Here is a 25,335-nt window from a genome sequence, read left to right on the forward strand (position 1 = left end):
GAAATAAGCGGTAGACAAAGTCTGAGAACTAAGTTCAATTCTGACTCCAGGATAATGTGTTCCTCTTCTTCCTCTACCATGAAAAAAGTGCTCATTTAAGGTAACAAGTTATGTACACACGAATTTTATAAGAACTGCCAGGTGTAGAAAGCATGTGAATGTCATAGGTTAAAGGAAGAATAGAGGTGAGCCAGACCACCGTGATGAGACAGAAGAAGCCAACTCGTCATCCTCTCCACTGGCTTTTAGATAACTTAGGACAGACCCAGATTCAAAGCCGAGCTTCCAAAGAAGCAAGTGGCATAGAAGAGGCTGGCAGAGAAGACAGCACAGGACAGGTAAAATGAATGGAGGTGGGGGGAAGGAAGCAGAGAAACACAGTCTGTCCTCTGGGCAGAACTGGGAGCACGAAATAGCTGCCTATATTGTCCCAGAATTCTTTTTTCCTATATACCGCACGTAGCCCATCATGTCCAAGGGCAGTGCCAGAGGAGTTGACCCACACAGGTGGGAACAGGTGGTTGATCAGCTCATCAAACATGAAGTAAAAGTAAGGACACTGAATAGTCCTACCCTTCACCCAGAGAGAGGACATTACAGGCATCTCCTTCATAGGATTAACAGAGGAAGGAACTGAGGATGCTTAGCTCAGAGAAGAGGTCAATTGAAGCAAAGAAGGAAGCTTCGAACATGAGAAGGGCTAAGCCATGGTGAAGGAGAGCAGTTACTTCTCCTTAACTAGAATGAACATAACTCTCATTGTCCCTAGGACGGTACTGGCTTTGTCTGTTGACCCAGGGCCAGTTTAGCCTTCGTCCTATTGGAAACATTTTTATTAAAGCTGCATGAAGATAACTCAGAATGGGTTTGGTAGACTTCCACTTTGTACTTCCGCCTTCCGCCTTAATTTTCACTTAACTTTGTGTAAGACCTATATGCAATGAACAGAGATCTAACTTTTACACATGGTTTCCAACTGAAAGAGGATTAACAACCCATCTCTCTTTTCCAGACTCTTTCCAGAGGCAATGTAACCAGTACCTCCCTTTCAAGAACAGCATGCAGGGTGCTCACTCACCCATATGATAAACGACATTCGTATACAAACACAGGAGAAACTACCCATCTCAGGTGTGGAAGACAGATTCAGCATTGCTCCCTCTACTGGCAGCTTGGTGGACTGGCCCCTGAGATGTCTGGATGCACAAAGACGGCACACCCCCCAGTTCACCAAAGCAGGGATTCCCAAGCCCCAGGCCTTGGACCCTGGGGCCGTTAGGAACGGTCCGCACAGCAGGAGGTGAGTGGCGGAAAGGCGAGCGAGCGAAGCTTCATCTGCCGCTTCCCATCGCTCCCCATCGCTCCCATCACCACCCGAACCATTCCCCACCCCCACCTGCACCCACGCCAGTGGAAAAAATGTCTTCCACGAAACCGGTCCCTGGTGCCAAAAATGTTGGGGACCACCGCACCAAAGAGTGGGAAATGTGGGAAATTTAAAGCGGACTCTGGCCTGTCCTGCCATAGACTACAACACAGAAAGTAGTCTAAACACCCTACTCCAGTGTTTTTGCCATTTATTGTAGGGAGTTTTATTATTTGGTAATGCTTTTTTATTTTGTAATAAACCTTTCGCAGCAATGATTTTTTAAGTGCTTATTAATAAAATAATAAGTACTAAATTTCTATTTTTCAAGAATGTTAAGAGTTACCATCCACCATGGGGGCTATAGTGATGTCACTGACCACATGAAAATCTGAAGACACGAATCTCTGAAAAGAGTCAGCGTCTGCTTCAAAAGTTATTTTCAGAAGACTGTGCCCAAAGATAAAGGTTTAACACTTTCAACTGCACAAGATTTATTTATATATCACTCTGTGAGACACAACTGTTGATCTAGATCAAATGACTGTTCTTCTAAATTAATTTCACTTATTTTATATTCCAAATGTTTCTGTGCATATACCAAAAATAAAGAGAAGGCTGCATGGACTGACTCTGTAAGCAGAAAAACTTCAGTTAAAAACTGTCAGTTTTCCATCAGGATCAGGACTGAAGTTTCAAAGAGAAAATCAGTTAATTCCAAAAATAGCTCTAATATTTTCAGTATTTCTACTCATCTCACGAAGAAGTTCAAGAGTGGATATTAAAATTTCTATGGTGGAAATATAATTTTCAGAGTACAGTGTCATGGTCAAAGCAATATTCTTACTACATTAAGGAACCCATGGAGAGAACAGCTGAAAAGAAAACCTTGATTAAAATCCATGTGTTCTAATCATGCTGTGTCAATGGCTGTTCTGATAAGTCTGATATATTTCCTAGTACAAACAACAACAAAAAATATATAGGTACAACCTACGGAGCAGAAATGACTTGGCATTGATCACAGTATAACATAATTTATAATTATGTCCAAATAAGTTGCAACATTCCACCAACAAAAATGTAACTATAATGGTAAAATTTACTAATTTTTTAATTTATATACATGGTTACAGTAATTGAACTTGAAAAATTTTTAATAAAGTTGGTGTAAAATCCAAAAAAAAAAACTTTGCTAATGAATTAGAAAACACATCAAAACACGTTCATTTTAATTATTTGTAGCTCCTTTCACTTTCAAAACTCTTAACTTTTCTCAAAAGTGTCCTGATGGGCACCCCATCTAAAGCTTAGGAGAACAAAATGAATACAGTTGGAGGAAGGTGGTAAGAGGCAGATTTCAATTCAAAGCAAGAAAGCGCTTTCTTATAATCAGAGGTATTTGACAGGAGGGAGCACAGTGTGGTAGGAAGATGACCTAGCATAGTGTCCGGCGTGGTAGCTGATTTCATTATTGACGATGGAATGGGCCACTTGAAGAGGCCATGTGCTCACCGTCACTGGAAATGTTTAAACACTGTCAGTGAAGAGAACTGCTTGAATTGCAGGAGGATCCAGAATACCTCTGAGGCTCCTTGAAACTATCTGGTTCATTCATTCAACAAATAATCACTGGTGTCTCTTGCACTGCTCACCCTGGAGGCAGCTAGCCGCCGTCGCGAGGCCTCTCACAAAGAAGGTGTGTGAGATGATAAATGTTTGTTGTTTTAAGTCATTAAGAAAAAAAAAACTGAGTGCCCACTACCTGTTAGGCACGGTTCTAGTGGTGGAGAACAGCAGTGGTGAGTCCATGCTGTAACAACTGTATGTGAAATATGTGAAAATAAGTATCTGAAAATGCTCTGAAAACTGTCAAGTACAACTCAGATGCGAGCTATAATTATGGTTAAGTTGAACTATATATTTATGTCTTTATCGTATATTTGATCATTAGTCATACATATAGCTGTTTTATATACATGATTCTAGTCTTCCAGGTTCATGTTTTCAGATTTCTGTTTTCATTTGGGCACCTCTTAATTGGTGTTAACTTGTATTTAGTTTTGTGAAGCCATACTTCCACGTAAGAATGTTCTACCTCCCAGAATAGGTTATATGAATCTCAAGGTCAGGTCCCATCTTCCACCTTCCCACTTAGCCCTCACAGTGTTCAGATCAAGGTTTGGTACTCAGAGGTCTCTCAGGACACAAGATTGGCTGCACAAAGATACTTTCTTCCCCATTTGGTGAGAGTCAAGTCTCAAATCTTTCGCACTTTTTTTTTATAAAGAGTAAGCCCCCTTCTGTGCTCCTTCATTGTTCCTGCCTCCTATTATTTCCCCACAAAATGAAATGTTATTATGACCAGGATTCAGCAAACAAAACTAACACGACTCAAGTCCTTAAAACCCTAAGAGTACTTCTCAATAGAAGTTCAAATCCACTGATGTGCCCAGCAGCTTTTGATTCCCAAAAAGATCAAAACTTGTGCCTTGATATCTAATTCTTTTCCACTCCCCTCAATCATACTGGATCCTTTTATCATTATTTTAATGTTTCTTTGCATAAATGGCTGAGAGCCTTCATTCTGTGCTCTTGAGAGCTGATCTGAATCACACCCACACAGATCATATTGTGTGAACTTGCAATTATTTCCTGTGAATGTTCTGTGAATGTGCTGAAACCAAGCATGAACATTTCCAGCCAAACTGCAATTTTTTTTCAGGACCTTTACAGCAGCCAAGTTCTGAAAGCAGGGAGTTTTAATAGCAGTTTCTAACACAAAACTGTGGATGCTCAATTTGCAGAGGCAAAAGGTTTCCAGTTCCCACATTTATGATTTTAATGTTTAGTAAAACCATACATAGTATTTGATCAACCACCCCTCCTCTTCCATTCCCAACAACTGTTACAACAGAAAACTTCCACAACAACTGTAAGGATGCCAGGGGCTCCCCACTGTCTCCTAATATGCACATAACTGGGAAAATATTTGTGAAACTATTACTGATTATGGTTCTTGTTCCCTGGCAGCCACTCCATTATGATGGTGCAACAGGAGGCGAAAGTCAATGCCACATCAGGTAGGAGGAGAATATGATGTGAAGAAAGGCCCTTCCAGACAGGAAGAGAAAACGGAAAGCTTTCCACTTCCAAATCCCAGTGCAATACGGAGAGGAGAGATCAAATGCCCGTGATTTCACTGTCCACTCTGAAGTGGGGCTCTGGGAGTAGGAGGCATGTTAGAAACATCCACACAGACAGACACAGATAAGCACTGGAGCTTTTGGTAGGATTTGTGATTTGGTGTGCTTTCCTGGGCAGAGCTTGGGAAGCCTGTGAGGCTACAGGGAGGGCTTCATCCTAAGCAGCATGGGAAAAAAGTGCAGCCCTGGTAGAGGGAGGAGCCTAGACAGAGGAGCCCTGGCAGTGCTCCTGGCTGCCCAAGGCTTGAGCAAGGCATGCAACCAGCAAGGACCTACTGTATAGCACGGGGAACTATACTCAGTGTCTTGGAATAACCTAGAATGGAAAAGAATTTGGAAAACAAATATATATATATATATATATATATATATATATATATATATATATATATATATATATAACTGAATCACTTTGCTGTGCACCTGAAACTAATTCAACATTGTAAATCAACTATACTTCAATTAAAAAAAACTTTTTTAAGAAGGCATCCAAGGGCTTCCCTGGTGGCGGAGTGGTTAAGAATCCACCTGCCAATGCTGGGGACATGGGTTCGAGCCCTGGCCCAGAAAGATCCCACATGTGGCGGAGCAACTAAGCCCGTGCACCACAACTACTGAGCCTGCGCTCTAGAGCCCGTGAGCCACAACTACTGAAGCCCGCGTGCATAGAGCCCATGCTCCACAACAAGAGAAGCCACCGCAGTGAGAAGCCTGCGCACCACAACGAAGAGTAGCCCCCACTCGCCGCAACTAGAGAAAGCCTGCACACAGCAACGAAGACCCAACGCAGCCAAAAATTAATTTTTTTTTAAGTTTAAAAAAAAAAAAAAGAAGGTATCCAAGAGATCTGGGACCTCTCACCTGCTCCGGAACAGGGGTTCAGAGACCAGAGGGGACCTGTGAGGAGCTGCAATTAGGACAAAATGGTTGCTGCAGTCAAGGGCTTCATGATCAGAGCCTAAAGCAAGAACTCAATATTGGGGATCTGACCTCCAAATGAGCAGATAGGCCCTCTCCAACAGCAGCACAGGGAACAGACAGATCAGCCATGGCCCGGTGAAGATCAATGAGGAACCAAAGGACACTGCATGGGTCTGAAACTCCCATCTCTCCCCTGCTAACATGAGGTCACACACACCCTACCCTTCCATCTATCTAGGTACCATTTTAGAGTGGGAGGGGCAGGGGGGATGGGCATCTAAAAGACTGAATATTTACCCAAAGGGAACTTAGTCATCCAAGAGAGACTATTTAAACCCAAAGGTACAGAGATAGCATAAATTGACAAGTTTAAAGTTAATTTCCACACTTCCCACTACCTACCCCCACCCAGCTTGAGTGTGGTCTGGTAAAGGAAGATTACATCAGTTTTAGGAAACAAAGAAACTCCATTTGCTTTGCACATCTGTGTGAGGCATGTGAATTTTAACATACCACTATCCACAGTCCTAAGTTCTCCGTTGCTACAGCCAATTTTATTTCAAAATGTTATTTCAAATGTTGTATTTTTTGTTCAATCCCAATAAGATTTCCCTTTTTCTTCTAGGTCTCATCTCATCAAGATGTATCTGAGAAAATTTTGAGAGCTGGTAAAAGATGCCACCAAAAAATCCCAATACTGCCCTGACAAAACCAACGGGGGGACGTCCCCGGACTGCCAGCCACGGGGTCCGAGGGCTACGCTGACTTAACACAATCAGAGGAAGGAAGAAGTGTGTGTGTGCAAGGTTCCAGCTGCCAGTGCCAAAGAGCTCTGCCATTCACCCACTGAAACATTCATAACCAGACTGCGGCCTCCAGGGGTGGCTAAATGTTAAGGGAGACCTTTAAATTTCCCCCAATGAAACACACAACCCCTCCAAATCTGTGAAGCCTTAACAGTGGCTGCAGGCTGACCCAGTAACAGGAGGTGAAAATGACCACCCTACACATACACAAACACACATGCGCGCACACACACACACACACACACACACGCAGCAATCTTCTGTTAAACAGCTCCCCACAGCCACCACAGCATGCCATCGCCATTGCTACTAGGCAAACCCGTCCCCTCCCTCATCCCACAGGCACAGTCTCCCGCTTGAGACTCCACATTACCTATTTGTAAGTTATTTTCCTCCATTTGAGTTCACCCTTGATGTTCCATTAACTTCTTCAAATCCTTTTTGGAAAGAGAAAGTGAATGAGCAACTTCATTTTATTCGTATAAAAGTAAATGCCATTGGAGAGTAACCTGGGACAGGAGGAAAAAGGTAGAGCGTGTGCGTTTCTCAAGGCAGCCAAAGCCCTACAGGACAGGGCTCCAGGGTTTGACTGCTCTGCTCCTTCTGCTGCTAGAGACAAGGTCCATTCCCACTCACAATTTCCTCTGCTTTCATCTGTCCAGAGCCTGCCACTGTTGTAGTTGTTCAAGCCTGAGACTCCATTCTGCACAGTGATGTCAGAGGCCTTTGCCTTCTTCTAATTAGCCTTGCTTCTATTGCTGAGGCCAATTTACACCTAACAACTTCCCTCTAAACTCTTTTCAGGGCAGCATGCCCTCGGTTATAGAAGACACACAGTTATACTCTGGTTTGATATCAGTAGTAAAGTGCTAGTTCTTTCTTATATTCTGCCTTGTAAAATGTCTCCTTTGGCTCACATGTCAGGCAATAATTAGAACCTGGGAGGTCTGTTGTTAAAAAACAAATAGGAAGGCATCCTCCTTCCACATAATTTTCTTACTCCTTGAGGTCCAAGTCTCACTGGATGAAAAGTCCAGGGCACATTGATTATATTTCCCAGTTGTTCCCTTCATTTTAACTTCTAGAAACTTAAAAAAAAAAGGCTCTATCAATATTTAATGATAGCAATTATCTTTAAACTGGCAAAAGTGCCTTCCATTACAAAAGGTAAAAGGACAACACTTGTGTAGCCCTGGTATAAAGATTCTTGTTCCGTTACATCCACTAGGGGGAAAGGATGTAATAAATAATTAACTACCTAAAATTGTTGCCATGAATAATAACGTGGTCAGCCAGGACTTCCATCAATATACAAAATCAATCCTGTGAGGATGCCACCACCTGCAACCATACACACAGCCCTCTACTGCTCACTCCTGAGGCGACCCCAAGTACCTGTTTCCACCCTGACTACACCGCCTCTTCCTGAACTCGCAGCAATGAGACCTGAAATCCTGAGAGAGGCAAGATGTTTTCTAAAGGGAAATGTTAGGTGCAAGCAGAGACCTCAGCCTAACATGTCACTACTGATGCAGAGAAGCAGCCTGGACCCCAGTGCTGTCCTCACAGACTCTGTGAACTCCGGCCACTGGCCTGAACTCTCCCAGACTCTTCCAAGGACTGACTGTGTGACTTCCACCAACACAGTTTAAAAAAAGAAACAGGGCTTCCCTGGTGGAGCAGTGGTTGAGAGTCCGCCTGCCGATGCAGGGGACGTGGGTTCGTGCCCCGGTCCGGGAGGATCCCACATGCCGCGGAGCGGCTGGGCCCGTGGGCCATGGCCGCTGAGCCTGCGCATCCGGAGCCTGTGCTCCACAACGGGAGAGGCCACAACAGTGAGAGGCCCGCATACCGCAAAAAAAAAGAAAAAAAGAAAAAAAGAAACTGAGTTTTCATACGAAAAGTGATCGAGCATTTACATCTTCCCAAATACTTCTAGAACTCTAATCCAACAAAGCTGTTCATAAAAAATTACTGATAAAAACAAATTAGAAGCCACCTTCCTAGCAGTACAGCTGACCAGTTCTGCCATCTGGACCACAGTGCTCTGTGGCTACTCACTGCAGGGACTCTCACTATTTTGACCTACCTGGCACTTTCTGCCACTGCTACTGCAGCTCCTCTATGAAGAATGCAGCTCTCCCTGGAAAAGGAGTAAAGAAGACCAAGGGGCTATCACATCTGATCCTTTATCACCCCTTCCTGAACATGGAAGAAAAGTTCTTCACAAGGGAACCCTGAGAATTTCTCCCAGCTTCATCCTAAACCTGGAATCCAGACCTTCCATGCTTTACACTGGGTTTATCATGTATTTTCTACTCAAAAATATCCCCGTCGTTACTGCAACCACCTTCTCCACCAACACAACATTCTGTTGCTTATCCCTGTAACTAAAAGAATATGGATCATCTCTAGGAGAATCAGCTGCTAAACCCAGTGGGCAACTATTCACCTAGCTAGATGAGCGACGCTCACTTCGATAAGCACATCCAGGATTTCACTGATTGGGAAAAGGTAACAGGCCTCGGTTCAGATGCCCCACTATCTGTTTGATGTCCATAAGAAAAATATTAGTCACGGTCTTGAAGGATTCTTGCCCAAAATGGCACCATGATAAAGAACACAAGGAAGCAAAGAATCACATGGGCTACCAGAACCTGATGTAGAATATAACATGTTAGAGGAACAGAATCACGTGGCCAGTGGTGTGGAGCAGAAACTGTACAGAGCACCTCTGCCTGGCAGGAAAGGAGACAAATGCCAAGAGCAACTCAGATTTGAAGCTGCAAACCAAGAAGTTTCCGGAAACGCATCTCATTTTATGTGACAGAGCCGGAAGCATTTTGTAGTCTGAATGGAAACTAGTCTATATGACAGTGAAACCTTTCTCTGTATAATGTTGGTCCTAAAACTAAACCTTACCTTCACTGAAAATAAAAGGTTGGTATTTGGCAATACTTACTCAACCATTTCTCCCAACTCTACATTTTTTTCATTTTTCTGTGACTACTAATAATTAATAAAATGTGGTATGTTACTAAAGATTATCAAGTTATGACTTAACTATATAACTCAATCTGCCATTGAAAAGAATTAACAGCTTAATTGAGATTTACAAAATTCAAGGAAGGCAGGGAGGGCGGGAACAAGATAGAGAGGGAAGAGACTGGAAACAATCCACTCATCTAAAAGTAGGGGAGGGGGGGCTTCCCTGGTGGTGCAGTTGTTGAGAATCTGCCTGCCAATGCAGGGGACACAGGTTCGAGCCCTGGTCTGGGAAGATCCCACATGCCACGGAGCAACTGGGCCCGTGAGCCACAACTACTGAGCCTGTGCGTCTGGAGCTTGTGCTCCGCAACAAGAGAGGCCACGACAGTGAGAGGCCCGCGCACTGCGATGAAGAGTGGCCCCCGCTCGCCGCAACTAGAGAAAGCCCACGCAAAGAAACGAAGACCCAACACAGCCAAAAATAAATTAATAAATTATAAAAAATAAATAAATAAAAGTAGGGGAGGGACTTCCCTGGTGGCACAATGGTTAAGAATCCACCTGCCAATGCAGGAGACACAGGTTCAATCCCTGGTCCGGGAAGATCCCACATGCTGCGGAGCAACTAAGCCCGTGCACCACAACTACTGAGCCTGCGCTCTAGAGCCTGCAAGCCACAGCTACTGAACCTGCAAGCCACAGCTACTGAACCCATGAGCCACAGCTACTGAGCCATGTGCCACAACTACTGAAGCCCATGCGCCTAGAGCCCTCGCTCTGTAACGAGAAGCCACCACAATGAAAAGCCCGCACATCACAACAAAGAGTAGCCCCCGCTCACCACAACTAGAGAAAGCCCGCGCGCAGCAACAAAGACCCAAGGCAGCCAAATAAATAAATAAATGTATTAAATAAATAAATAAAAGTAAGGGAATGGTAATCTATACAATGGAATATTTATGGGGCCATTAATATTATTTTCACAAAAAAGCAGTTTATGTCATGGGGAAATGTTCATGATATGTTAACTAAAAAGAAAAAGCAGGAAATAACACATTATAAGACATATTTTCTAAAAAAATAAAACAACTTAGCCCAGGTAAAAATACCCCAAAATATTATCCTTTTTTTCCCTTTGATGATATGATACAGGGATTTCTATCTCCTTTATATTTTTCTGTACTTCCTACAATATATACATGTAACTTTTATGTTCAGAAAAATAATGGTTTTTTAAAAGAATATCTCAATCATAAGAGGGTTGATCAAGGACTTACACATACAAAAATGAGCTAAAAGATGAGAGGCAGACGTTGGCAGTGTCCTTCCAAGTTCCATCTGGGGTATGACCCTGGAGATGACCCCAGCCGATACTAGGAGCAAGTGCAGCGGGCTGTCACTGACTGATGCTATTCAGGATTCAGATCAGAACCAGCTCTTCATTTTGGGGATTCATTCTCTACATTGTTGCTAGAAAGTTTATTTTAGGTTCAGTTATATCTGAGTTGATTAAGTGGGTAAAATTTCTAACCTGTGATTATTCCCTAAATCGGCCATGTTTTATGATTTTCTGCAACGATTAAAATAAGCTTTACAAGCATAGAAGTGTAGTCTTGTAGCAAGACAATCTGACAGCAAGACAGTCCCTATCTCTTTATATTGTATGGAAGAAAAATCCAGAGAAGAAATCTGTCCCTTATTGTAGAGAACAGGGTTTAATCGATTTTAATCTTTCTCAAAAATTTTCATCTTAGTTTATTGTTCAGCTATCCAAAGCCCTTTGTTTGCTTTATTAGATCATAAATCCAATTTAATAGCACGCAGAAACTAAGCAATTTTAGGTCCAAGCAGACTGTTTACTAGTTTTTCTTTAATTAAAGATGATTTTCCTCTTAAAGGAGACTCATGCTTCTGATTTTATATTTTCTTTCTCTAAGAGGGAGCTTACATTGTTTCTATATACAACGTACATGCTGGCAACAGCAGTACCAGGTATACCAGGTAGTAGCCTTCGAGCTGTGGTGTTTGAGGTGCTTCCCCACGTTTTCATAGGGAAGGGGATTTGGGTTAATATAGGTCAGTGAGTCTGAGGAGGGCTAAGAATGTTTCTAGTGGACTTTTCAGAACTACTTGGCCTTCGTATACTCTGCACAGAACTTGTCCCCCACACCCTACCCTTCTCTAGAGCACCAATGTTTCTCCAAAGTCTGACACTTGCAGCCCTCAAGATTTAGATTCCTACTCAACATTTATCTGTGTTTTCCCAATACCTAATAGAACTCATTCCCTAAGCAGAAGTGTATTGAGCACCTCCACCTTAACAGACACTGTGATAGGTCTGAAGGCACTGAACAAGGTAGTAGACCCAGTTGCCATTCTCATAAGGGTTCATTCAATAGGGAGAAATAGATGAGAAAATACGTAAACCCAATTTAGGCGAGTGTGAGATAAATGAAGAAAATAAAACAGGGTAATGGAATAGAAAGTGATGAGCACAAGTGTTTAGGTTGGATGAACAGGGAAGGCTCCACTGAGGAGGAGGAATTTAAGCTTAAATCTCATGCAGAGAAGGAGCTGTCATTAATAGAGCAAGGGAGGTGCACACCAAGAAGAGAACTCGAGTTCAAAAGGCCTGAGGCAGAGCAAGTTTGGTTCATGAAAGGAACAAGCAGGGAGCCAGCCTGGCTAAAATCTAGGGAGAGGAAAGCCAGATGACATTAGAGACGTAGACTGAGGCCAAGTCATGCAAGATCTTGTAAGAAGGAAGCTCAGATTTTTAAACATGGATGGGAAGATACCAAAGGATGTGGTGTCACAGTCTGAAGAAGCTACCATCTCATCTATAAAACTTACAAAGGATGATCCTGGTCTATATCATTTTACTTCAAGCCACCCCCAGCACTGGGATTTCCTATCAGACACAGCTCCGGGGTATCTGCCCAGGATAATAAATCAGAGGCAGGCGAGTTAGTCCTTCTGTATTCATTTTTCATCCAAAATACTTTTGCTTTCCCTTTACCTTTGAAAGATATCACAAATTTTAATTGTGGTTAGGGAGAGTGTAACCAAGGTCCACAATCCCAGCTGCCTAACCAATACCTCCACAAGTGCCCAATCTCAATCACAACCCACTCCCACCTGTCCTCTCTGAAACCCAGCTCTCTCCTAGTGTCCTCCACTCAAGGACCAACACCCTCACTTCTCAAGTTTCACAAGCCAGGTACGTAGGAATTATCCAACACCTTGCACGCTGTCAGCTCCTTATTTAACCCTCATCAAGTCCTCCTAAAACCCTCAATTCCATCTGCTTCTCTCCAGCTCAACCACTGAGATCTCTGCTTCAAAGCACCATCGTACAGCAAGTATCTCTGAACTGGCCTTCTCACAGTCACTTTTGTTCTCCTGCGATACACTGCAGCCTGAACAGTCTTAAAGGTGCTTAAAGCTCTGCAGTGGCTTCTCGATATGCTTAGGACAACCACTAATCCAGCCTACGGGGTTCTGAGTGGCCAGGCCATGTTACTCACTCCAGACTCATCTGTATATCTGTACTCCAACCATCCCGGCCCCAATCAATTCCTCAAATCATCATGCGTCCTTTCATCTTAAGGTCTCTGCCCTTATTTTTACACCCCATATCTTTCCTTCACCTGATTAATGCCTGCTCATTTTTCAGATCTCACCACAAACACCATTTCCTTAGGAAAGTTTTCTTGGGTTTCCCTATTTTATTTTCTCATAGCTTGTATATTCATTTAGCTCTTATGAAAACAGTGGAAACACTGCACAAAACTAATTCAATTGTTTTTATTTCACTTCTTCATACATGCATATTCTAGCAACCAACCCTCTACCTTAGGCTAACTGATGACTAAGGAAGGACTGAAAGGAATAGGAACTCTAGGTTGCCTGGTCTTTCCTTTTACGTACGTCATCATTCTCAGTGTAAGTAGCTGGCTAACGCAGGGAAGTAACACAGGTGAAAAAGGATAAGATAGAGTTCTCTAGTATTTTACATTTCTTAGAATGCTATTGCTAGCTTTCATCACTCAAAGCAAGTTCTGGTTCAAATGGCAAGTGTGGCTTCTTGGGTAGGGTTGCCAGAGTTTGCAAATAAAAAGTGCATGACAATTAAATATGGATCTCAGATAAATAACAAATCATTTTTTAGTGTAAGTACATCCCAAATATTGCATGGGACACACCATATCTTAGGGCTGTGGGTGGCCCCCTGCTTCCTCAGTCACAGGTATAACTTTCTTTTTTTTAACTGTGATAAAATACATGTAACATAAAATTTACCATACTAACCATTTTTACAGTTCTGTGGCATTAACTACATTCACATCGCTGTGCAACCGTCACCACCCAACATCCATAGAACTATTTTTATCTTGCAAAACTGAAACTCTATACTCATTAAACACAAACTCTTCATTTTCCCTCCCCCAGATCCCTGTCAACCACCATTCTACTTTCTGTCTCCTTACAACATCTGTAAGGATGTTGGGAAAAACATCTATTCAGGTCTTCAGCCCTTTTTTTTTTTTTTTTGCGGTACGCGGGCCTCTCCCGCCGCGGAGCACAGGCTCCGGACGCGCAGGCCCAGCGGCCGTGGCTCACGCGCCCAGCCGCTCCGCGGCATGTGGGGTCCCCCTGGACCGGGGCATGAACCCGTGTCGCCTGCATCGGCAGGCGGACTCTCAACCACTGCGCCACCAGGGAAGCCCCAGCCCATTTTTTAATCAAGCTTTTTGTTCTTTGTTTTTTTTGATGTTGAGTTATATGAGTTTTTTGGTATATTTTGGATATTAACCCTTATCAGATATATCGTTTGCAAATATTTTCTCCTATTTGGTAGGCTACCTTTTCATTTCGTTGATAGTTTCCTTCACTGTGCAAAAGCTACTCACTGTGATATAGTCCCGTTTGTTTACCTGCTTTTGTTTCCCTTGCCTGAGGAGATGGATCCAAAAACTGTTGCTAAGACCAATGTCAAGGAGCGTACTGCCTCTGTTTTCCTCTTGGAGTGTTATGGTTTCAGGTCTTACATTTAAGTCTTTAATCCATTTTGAGTTTATTTTTGTATCTTGTGTGAGAAAGTAGTCCAGTATGATTCTTTTGCACATAGCTGTCAAGTTTAGGGGGTTTCCCTATTTTATAGCTTTGCTGCATTGTACCTTTCCTTTAAATCATTCATCAAAGTTTGTGAATGTATTTTAAATTGAATGCTTATATTATTGGATCAAGCTTTCCTACCAGTCTATGAGCTCCATGAGGGTAAGGGTGGTGTCTTCTTAGCCATCACCGTCATCATCTAATATTGAGCTGGGCACCTAATACATGTCCAACAAATATTTGTTGACTGAATGAATGCGTTGTAACACCCATGATTATTTTATTGCATTCACATTCTATGCATAGCACAAGCTAGGTGCTATGGTAATATAAAGTAACTAAATGTGACCCTATCATCAAGAAGATTTGGAGATGAAAACAGACATGTAGTAACAGACAAGGTGTGAGAAGCACATGAATAACAGAAGTACCCAGACAAGGGAGAGATTAATTCGGAGGCAAAGTTAGGAAATGTGGTCAAAATCCTCATTCATGCTTTCTTCAATCTCCTAACAGATTTTATATCCTACTCAACACTTTAGCTTTCCAAAATGAAGATCTAATTCTTTAATCTATTGATTTGTATATTGGACCAAAGTATAAAACGGTGAAATGGAAAACAATTATCACTTTCCTTTTCAAACCTAAGATAATATATTCTTTCTTCTCTACCCAAAGCTGCTTGGAATGCCATCAGATCTCAACACCAGCCCTCACTCTGCTCCACACTTGCTGTGTGTGTTAGTCAGCTCAGGCTGCCATAACAAAATACTCAGACCTAGTGGTTTAGACAACAGAAATTTATTTTCCCACAGTCCTGGAGTCTGGAAGTCCAAGATCAGGTTGCCAGTATGGTCAGGCTCTGGTGGGAGTTCTCTTCCTGGCCTGTAGATAGCCACTGTCGAGGAAATTCACTGTTTTTTCCTTTACTCTCATGTTCTCAACATTTCAGATACCAGATACATGGGGTTTTTCCCTGACCAATTTTCCAACTCCAGCTGAGTGTCCTACAGTTCAATACAATTCAATTCTGACACTAATTGGAGTTAGCACTGACCCCACAGGATAAAGACTCAGGCCTACAAGACTGCCTTCCACCTCAGATGTCAATCACAAGTAGTAGGTCCCCAGGTTACCCACGACCTCTGTCTGACTTGGCTATAAATCGGAAGTTCCCATGACCCCTGTCTCAGGTTTGAGAATTTGCTAGAGTAACTCACAGAACTCCAAAAACTGTTTTACTTACTACTGCCAATTTACTACAAATGATATTTTAAAGGATACAAATGAACAGTCAGATGAAGAGATACATGGGTGAGATCTGCAAGGGTCTTTCCCTATGAAGTCGGGCTGTGCCACCCTCCTAGCATGTGGATGTGTTCACCAGCCTGGAAGCTCTATGAACCCAGTACTTTGGGGATTTTTATGGAGGCTTCATCACATAGGTATGATTGCTTATTAATTCAATTTCCAGTCCCTGTTCCTTCTCCGGAGAATGAGGGATGGGTCTGAAAGTTCCAAGCTTCTAATCATGGCTTGCTCTTTCTGGTGACAAGTCCCCATCCAGGAGCCCACCAAGAGTAGCCTCATTAGAACAAAAGATGCTCCTATCACCCGGAAAAATTCCAAGGCATATTAGGAGCTCTGTGACAGGAACCAGGGGCAGGCACAACTATATTTTCTATTATTCCACAGCTACTTTTTCGCCGTGTCCTCACATGGTGGAGAGAAAAAGAGAGAGAAAGAGATCAAGCTCTATGGTGTCTCTTCTTACAAGGACACTAAACTTTTTGTGTCAGGGACCCACCCTATGACCTCATTTAACCTTAATTACTTCCCTGTAGTCCCTATCTCCAAATATAGTCACATTGGCGGTTAGGGCTTCTGCATATGAACTGGAGGGTGGGGGACACAATTCAGTCCATATGATCTTGATCAAACGCCAAACTACTCTGGTCTTCATCTTCAACAAGAGCCCACAGGCTTCTTGTTTTTGTGTATAAAGTTTTATCAGAATGCAGCCATGCACAATCATTTGCATATTGTCTATGGCTGAGTTTGCACTTCAACAGTATGGTTGAATAGTTGCAGCAGTGATCTAACAGCCTGCAAAGTCTAAAACATTTACTATCTGGTCCTACACAGAAAAAGTTTGCGGACCCCTTACCTTGGTGCTCCCTCAGGACTCTTCTAGCTCTAACATTCTAGGATCCTATTCATGCCTTCAGCCTAGAACATCTTTTAGCTCAAGTCTTCAGGTTCCGCAAAAAGCACTGGTGACCTAATGATTGTTTTAATAAGTATTGTTATCAGCAGAGGTGTTTTCATTAATCTCACATTGTAGCTAACCTCTGCACTGTCATTAATTGAGCCTAAGTAGACATGGAACAAAGGCTTTCCATGTAGTAAATGCATTTTATATCTCCATAACCAAATACATTCTCATTAAATCATTGTTTTAGGGGCTCTGTTGAGCAAGAAAAAAACAGAGACAGTTAGAAGTGTTCTGGCCCCACTGGTTTCCCCTGTCTGCACTTGTATAGCCCCTCTAATCTGCACCACACTATTTGGCACAGAGATATGTGCCATTTTGAACTGCTTGCTAGTTATGTCATTTGCATTAGCCTTTATCCCAAGCTAGATAGTTAGTAGCTTGGGGTCAGGGATCGTGCTTTCTGAATCAAAAAAGCACAGAATTAAAGAGCTGGCAGAGATATTAATAATCATAATCCAACCTTCTTGCTTTACACATGAATAAACTGAGGCCCAGACCAAACAAATAACTTGTCTTACTTCTCTTTAACTGTCATGGTATTTATCAAGTGCTTGAATCAGAATTTCTGTTTGGCAAGGACTTGAAGAATGATTAGAGAAGGAAATTAGAAAAGGAAATAAAGAGGAAAAGGAAATTTCCTGGATCTTGGCTTGAAAGGCTTTTGGTGGAGTGCTCTAGAAAGCAACCTAAACTCTGCGTTTTCATGTATCTCGACCACAGCATTTCCTAACGTAGTCTGTGGAACACCAACCCCAAGAGATGCTCCAAGAAAATATGGTCCAACAGTTAAACAAGTTTGGAAAAGACCTCTTTTTAAATAAGCCAAAACTAATCTCTATTTATACAGTGCACTAAGAGAGAGAATCTATGATCACCTAACAAATTTCTAATAAGCTTCTTTCATGTGGGGCAGGACAATTAACTGAATTCTACTGGAAACTTGCTGAGCTCACTTAATCTATTTCTCTCGGCAGTGAACTAGAGTGGTGCCCATATGTTTTAACATCCTATAGCACCTTTCTCTCCCACAAGACTCCTTTAACATCTCATAGTTTCTCTGGGCAAGAGAATGTCAATTTACCAACCAGGAAACCACCTCACACCACAGACCACAAAGAGCATCTGAGACCAGGGATAACTTCACCATCTGTCTGAGCCAGAGTCACCAGTCCTGGCAACCCACGCCTGTTTTATGCACAAGAGGCAAATGGTCATATGCCAGGGAAAGTAGAAAGTCTGTAAATTATCAGCTTTGAGACTCAAGAGATGAATGATGACAAAGCTGCTGACATTTCACCTAAAACCATCATCTCAAGTGAAAAATAAATGAATAACTAACAGCACATATATCTTTCTGCAGTTCAGTGTTTTCCCTCCTTTCTCCCAAAGCATCTAAGATGAAAGTTTCTTCATTTACACATTTCACTAGGGTTTTACTACTTAGCACTTTTCAAGAAAATAATTTGTGAAAACAATTAGAGTCATTTTTCTAGGTTCAAATCTCTACAAAACTAACTGCTTTCTTAATTAAGAAAGCAGTTGCTGGCAATTTCCAACTTACCAATGAGTTTCCAAATTCCAGTAGTTTTACTTGGTCAGTCCTAGTGCGGAATTAAGAGCTTATTGCCCATGAAAACAATGCTCTTATTTATTGATTCATTCAGCAAAGTTTTAGAAGGTTGCCTATAATATTGAATCTTTGAGGAATCAGAGAGTGCAGGACATTTTTACTATACACAAAGAGTTTTCATTTTAGTAGAGGAGATACAGATATGCAAAAAATAAAATAATATAATAAATATATATAAAATATATATTGAGGGGCTTCCCTGGTGGCACAGTGGTTGAGAGTCCGCCTGCCGATGCAGGGGACACGGGTTCATGCCCCGGTCCAGGAAGATCCCACATGCCACGGAGCGGCTAGGCCCATGAGCCATGGCCGCTGAGCCTGCGCATCCAGAGCCTGTGCTCCGCAACGGGAGAGGCCACAACAGTGAGAGGCCCACACACCGAAAAAATATATATATTTTATATATATATATATATGTATATAGATAGATAGATGTTAAGTACTAAGAATGTCATTTAGATGGCATTTCTCTTAGAAAGAGAAAGGCAAATACCATATGATATCACTTATTTGTGGAATCTAAGATATGACACAGAGAGGGCAGACAGCAGAAGCAAGAAGAACTGCAGTCCTGCAGCTTGTGGAACAAAAACCACATTCACAGAAAGATAGACAAGATGAAAAGGCAGATGGATATGTACCAGATGAAGGAACAAGATAAAACCCCAGAAAAACAACTGAATGAAGTGGAGATAGGCAACCTTCCAGAAAAAGAATTCAGAATAATGATAGTAAAGATGATCCAGGACCTCAGAAAAAGAATGGAGGCAAATATCGACAAGATGCAAGAAATGTTTAACAAAAACCTAGAAGAATTAAAGAACAAAAAACAGAGATGAACAATACAATAACTGAAATGAAAACTACACTAAAAGGAATCAATAGCAGAATAACTGAGGCAGAAGAACGGATAAGTGACCTAGAAGACAGAATGGTGGAATTCACTGCTGTGGAACAGAATAAAGAAAAAATAATGAAAAGAAATGAAGACAGCCTAAGAGACCTCTGGGACAACATTAAATGCAACAACATTCGCCTTACAGGGGTCCCAGAAGGAGAAGAGAGAGAGAAAAGACCCGAGAAAATATTTGAAGAGATTGGAGTCAAAAACTTCCCTAACATGGGAAAGGGAATAGCCACTCAAGTCCAGGAAGTGCAGGGAGTCCCATACAGGATAAACCCAAGGAGAAACATGCCGAGACACACAGTAATCAAATTGGCAAAAATTAAAGACAAAGAAAAATTATTGAAAGCAGCAAGGGAAAATGACAACTAACATACAAGGGAAGTCCCATAAGGTTAACAGCTGATTTCTCAGCAGAAACTCTACAAGCCAGAAGGCAGTGGCATGATATACTTAGAGTGATGAAAGAGAAGAACTTACAACCAAGATTACTCTACCCAGCAAGGATCTCATTCAGATTCAACAGAGAAATCAAAAGCTTTACAGACAAGCAAAAGCTAAGAGAATTCAGCACCAGCAAACCAGCTCTACAACAAATGCTAAAGGAACTTCTCTAAGTGGGAAACACAAGAGAAGAAACGGACCTACAAAAACAAACCCAAAACAATAAGAAAATAGTAATAGGAACATACATATTGATAATTACCTTAAATGTGAATGGATTAAATGCTCCAACCAAAAGACACAGGCTTGCTGAATGGATACAAAAACAAGACCCATATATATGCTGTCTACAAGAGACCCAATTCAGACCTAGGGACACATACAGAATGAAAGTGAGGGGATGGAAAAAGATATTCCATTCAAATGGAAATCAAAATAAAGTGGGAGTAGCAATACTCATATCAGATAAGATAGACTTTAAAATAAAGAATGTTACAAGAGACAAGGAAGGACACTACATACAATTGTGATACAATATCACTCATGAATATAGATGCAAAAATCCTCAACAAAATACTAGCAAACAGAATCCAACAACACATTAAAAGGATCATACACCATGATCAAGTGGGATTTATCCCAGGGATGCAAAGATTCTTAAATGTACGCAAATTAATCAATGTGATAGACCATATTAACAAACTGAAGAATAAAAACCATATGATCATCTCAATAGATGCACAAAAAGTTTTTGACAAAATTCAATGCTCATTTATGATAAAAACTCTCCAGAAAGTGGGCATGGAGGGAACCTACCTCAACATAATAAAGGCCATATACGACAAACATCATTCTCAATGGTGAAAAACTGAAAGCATTTCCTCTAAGATCAGGAACAAGACAAGGATGTCCACTCTCACGCCCATTATTCAACATAGTTCTGGAAGTCCTAGCCATGGCAATTGGAGAAGAAAAAGAAATACAAGAAATACAAATTGGAAAAGAAGTAAAACTGTCACTGTTTGCAGATGACATACATAAAGAATCCTAAAGATGCCACCAGAAAACTACTAGAGCTAATCAACGAATCTGGTTAAGCTGCAGGATACAAAATTAATGCACAGAAATCTCTTGCATTCCTATACACTAATGATGAAAAATCTGAAAAAGAAATTAAGGAAACACCCCCATTTACCATTTCAAGAAAAGGAATAAAATTCCTAGGAATAAACCTACCTAGGGAGACAAAAGACCTGTATGCACAAAACTATAAGACACTGATGAAAGAAATTAAAGATGATACCAACAGATGGAGAGATATACCATGTTCTTGCACTGGAAGAATCAATATTGTGAAAATGACTATACTACCCAAAGTAATCTACAGATTCAATGCAATCCCTATCAAATTACCACTGGCATTTTTCACAGAACTAGAACAAAAAATCTTAAAATTTGTATGGAGACACAGAAGATCCCGAATAGCCAAAGCAGGCTTGAGGGAAAAAAACAGAGCTGGAGGAATCAGACTTCCTGACTTCAGACTATACTACAAAGCTACAGTAATCAAGACAATATGGTACTGGCACAAAAACAGAAATATAGATCAATGGAAGATGGTAGAAAGCCCGGAGATAAACCCATGCACCTATGATCAACTAATCTATAACAAAGGAGGCAAGGATATACAATGGAGAAAAGACAGTCTCTTCAATAAGTGGTGCTGGGAAAACTGGACAGCTACATGTAAAAGAATGAAATTAGAACACTCCCTAACACCATATACAAAAATAAACTCAAAATGGATTAGAGACCTAAATGTAAGACTGGACACTTTAAAACTCTTAGAGGAAAACATAGGAAGAACACTCTTTGCCATAAATCACAACAAGATCTTTTTTGATCCACCTCCTAGAGAAATGGAAATAAAAACAAAAATAAACAAATGGGATGTAGTGAAACTTCAAAGCTTTTGCATAGCAAAGGAAACCATAAACAAGACGAAAAGACAACCCTCAGAATGGGAGAAAATATTTGTAGATGAATCAATGGACAAAGGATTAATCTCCAAAGTATATAAACAGCTCATGCAAATCAATATTAAAAAAAAAACAACCTAATCCAAAAATGGGCAGAAGACCTAAACAGACATTTCCCCAAACAAGACATACAGATGGCCAAGAAGCACATGAAGAGCTGCTCAACATCACTAATTATTAGAGAAATGCAAATCAAAACTACAATGAGGTATCCCCTCACACCAGTTACAATGGGCATCATCAGAAAATCTACAAACGGGGCTTCCCTGGTGGTTCAGTGGTTGAGAATCTGCCTGCCAATGCATGGGACATGGGTTCGAGCCCTGGTCTGGGAAGATCCCACATGCTGCAGAGCAACTAGGCCCGTGCGCCACAACTACTGAGCCTGCGCATCTGGAGCCTGTGCTCCACAACGAGAGGCCACGATAGTGAGAGGCCCACACACCGCGATGAAGAGTGGCCCCTGCTTGCCACAACTAGAGAAAGCCCTCGCACAGAAACGAAGACCCAACACAGCCAAAAATAAATAAATAAATTTATTTTTTTTTAAAAAAAGAAAATCTACAAACAACAAATGCTGGAGAGGGTGTGGAGAAAAGGGAACCCTCTCGCACTGTTGGTGGGAATGTAAATTGATACAGCCACTATGCAGAACACTTTGGAGGTTCCTTAAAAGAACTAAAAATATGGGCTTCCCTGGTGGCACAGTGGTTGAGAGTCCACCTGCCGACGTAGGGGACACAGGTTCGTGCCCCAGTCCAGGAGGATCCCACATGCCGCAGAGCAGCTGGGCCTGTGAGGCCATAGCCACTGAGCCTGCACATCCAGAGCCTGTGCTCCACAATGGGAGAGGCCACAGCAGTGAGAGGCCCACGTACCACAAAAAAAAAAAAAAAGAACTAAAAATAGAATTATCATATGATCCAGCAATCCCACTACTGGGCATATACCCAGAGAAAACCATAATTCAAAAAGACACATGCACCCCAATGTTCATTGCAGCACTATATACAATAGCCAGGTCATGGAAGCAACCTAAATGCCCATCAACAGATGAATGGATAAAGAAGATGTGGTACATATATACAATGGAATATTGCTCAGCCATAAAAAGGAATGAAATTGGGTCATTTGTTGAGACGTGGATGGATCTAGAGACTGTCATACAGAGTGAAGTAAGTCAGAAAGAGAAACACAAATATCGTATACTAACGCATATATGTGGAACCTAGAAAAATGGTACAGATGAACCGGTTTGCAGGGCAGAAATTGAGACACAGATGTAGAGAACAAACGTATGGACACCAAGGGGGGAAAGCGGCAGGGGGGTTTGGAGGGGTGTGATGAATTGGGTGATTGGGATTGACATGTATACACTGATGTGTATAAAATGGATGACTAATAAGAACCTGCTGTATAAAAAGTAAAAATAAATAAAAATTTTTAAAAAGTAAAATATGACACAAATGAACATATCTATGAAACAGAAACAGAATCACAGACATAGAGAACAGACTTGTGGTTGCCATGAGGGACAGGGTTGTGGGAGGGATGGAGTGGGAGGTTGGGGTTAGCAGATGTAAGCTATTACATATAGAATGGATAAAGAACAAGGTCCTACTGTATAGCACAGAGAACTATATTCAATATCTTGTGATAAACCATAATGAAAAAGAATATATATTTTCAAAAAGAATATATATATGTATAATTGAATCACTTTGCTATACAGCAGTAATTAACACAACATTGTAAATTAACTATACTTCAATTTTTAAAATTAAATAAAATAAGTAAAACATTTAAAAAAAGAAATTATCTAGTCTGAGGAACAGATACAAAAAGAATAAAGAAAAAATGAACAGAGCCTCGGAGACTGAGGGACACCATCAAACATACCAATACACACATAATATGAGCCACAGAAGGAGAAAACAGAGAGAAAAGGACAGATACAATATTTGTAAAAATAACGGCCAAATTTGAAGAAAAAAACATTAATCACATCCAAGAAACTCAACAAACTTCAAGTGGGATAAACTCAAAGACATTCACACCTAGACACATCATAATCAAACTATTGAAAGCCAAAGTATTCTATTCAGGACAGCAGACAGCAAAGGGTCTGGATTAGATATGCATAGAGTTCTGGGATAAGTAGAAGACACAGTTTAAAAAGTTTGTTTGGGATTAGGCTACAAAAATAGTACTGGCTTGAAGTGATAAAGGCCTGAACTAAAATAGTAGCACTGAAAATGGAAAGGAAAGGGGACTTCCCTGGTAGCGTAGTGGTTAAGAATCCACTTGCCAATTCAGGGTACACGGGTTCGAGCCCTGGTCTGGAAAGATCCCACATGCCACAGAGCAACTAAGCAAATGCGCCACAACTACCAAGCCTATGCTCTAGAGCCCATAAGCCACAACTACGGAGCCCACGTGCCACAACTACTGAAGCCCACGCACCTAGAGCCCATGCTCCGCAACAAGAGAAGCCACTGCAATGAGAAGCCAATGCACCACAACATAGAGTAGCCCCCGCTCGCCGCAACTAGAGAAAGCCCATGCCTAGCAATAAAAACCCAACACAGCCAAAAAATAAAGGAATTTATTTTTTTTTAAAAATGGAAAGGAAGGAATAAGAGGGGGAAACATAAAAGCCAAATCAGTAGACCTAGACACTGATGTCATTGACAGTGTGTATGGGAAACATTCAGAAATGACCCAAGTTTTCAAGTCTCAGTCATTGCAAGATGGCAAAAGTAATGAAATCAGGAATAGTTGGTTAGAAAAGGAAGGAAAAATATGAAGGGTGTGGTTTAGGATATGTGGAGCTTGAAGCCCTGAACATACATAGAGACCAGCAGTAAGGGGTTGGAAATGTGGAACTGAGAGAGACTGGGGAAAGGCTGCCATCCTGGTTTGCTCCTACTGCCCTGGCATCACATCCAGTTTCACATTTGTCCCAGACAACAATTTCCCAGTTTGGGCAATAAATTATATGACCACATTATCTCTGAGGGAGAAAGTAAAAAGATTAGGGAAAAGCTCACAGCACAGAACATTGGGCAATGCCCACTGATAGGTAAGAAGAGAAGGAATAAAAACAGTTATGGAAACAGGAAAACACAATCAGAGAAGTAGGAATGTATATTCAGAGACGTGACGGAGGGAGCATGACTGAGGAAAGATGGTCAGCTTTGATGTGATCTTCAGAGGCCCCAGGAGAGAGATTCCATCAAGTGCTGGATTATTAAAGGTTCAATTTTTTTTATTTTCTCATTCAAGAAAGTAACAAGTTAGAGGATAGTTTGTTTTCTAATGCTAAGTATATTTGCTGACTGAGGGGAAGGAACTAGCAGAGATGAATTGAGAGAAGATAGAAGTAAAAGCCAAGCTAATGGAAAGAGCGCGGTCTCATAGGAGGTGAGGACAGGAGGGAAGGAAATGGTAGAGACAGGAATTAAAACATCATATATATAAATGGAGCTTTTCTTAAGAATGGATGAAGGCAGAAAATGTTTGAAGCAATGAGAGGTTATGGTGAGAGAAGAAAGGAAGAGAACATGAAGGCACTGTCACTCCCTGCAGTCAGGAGTGGCCCTTATTTATCGAGTGTGGTTGTGCCTGACCACTTGGAT

The 25,335-nt window shown here is 41.5% G+C and overlaps 1 pseudogene; it reads left to right on the forward strand.

Moving 5' to 3' along the window:
* The first annotated feature begins 203 nt into the window (after nt 1–203).
* LOC132529947 (thymidylate synthase-like) overlaps nt 204–25,335 on the forward strand; it is a 45,931-nt pseudogene continuing 20,799 nt past the window's right edge.

The sequence above is a fragment of the Lagenorhynchus albirostris genome, chromosome 11, assembly GCF_949774975.1.
Source record: "Lagenorhynchus albirostris chromosome 11, mLagAlb1.1, whole genome shotgun sequence".
NCBI classification, from domain to species: Eukaryota; Metazoa; Chordata; class Mammalia; order Artiodactyla; family Delphinidae; genus Lagenorhynchus; species Lagenorhynchus albirostris.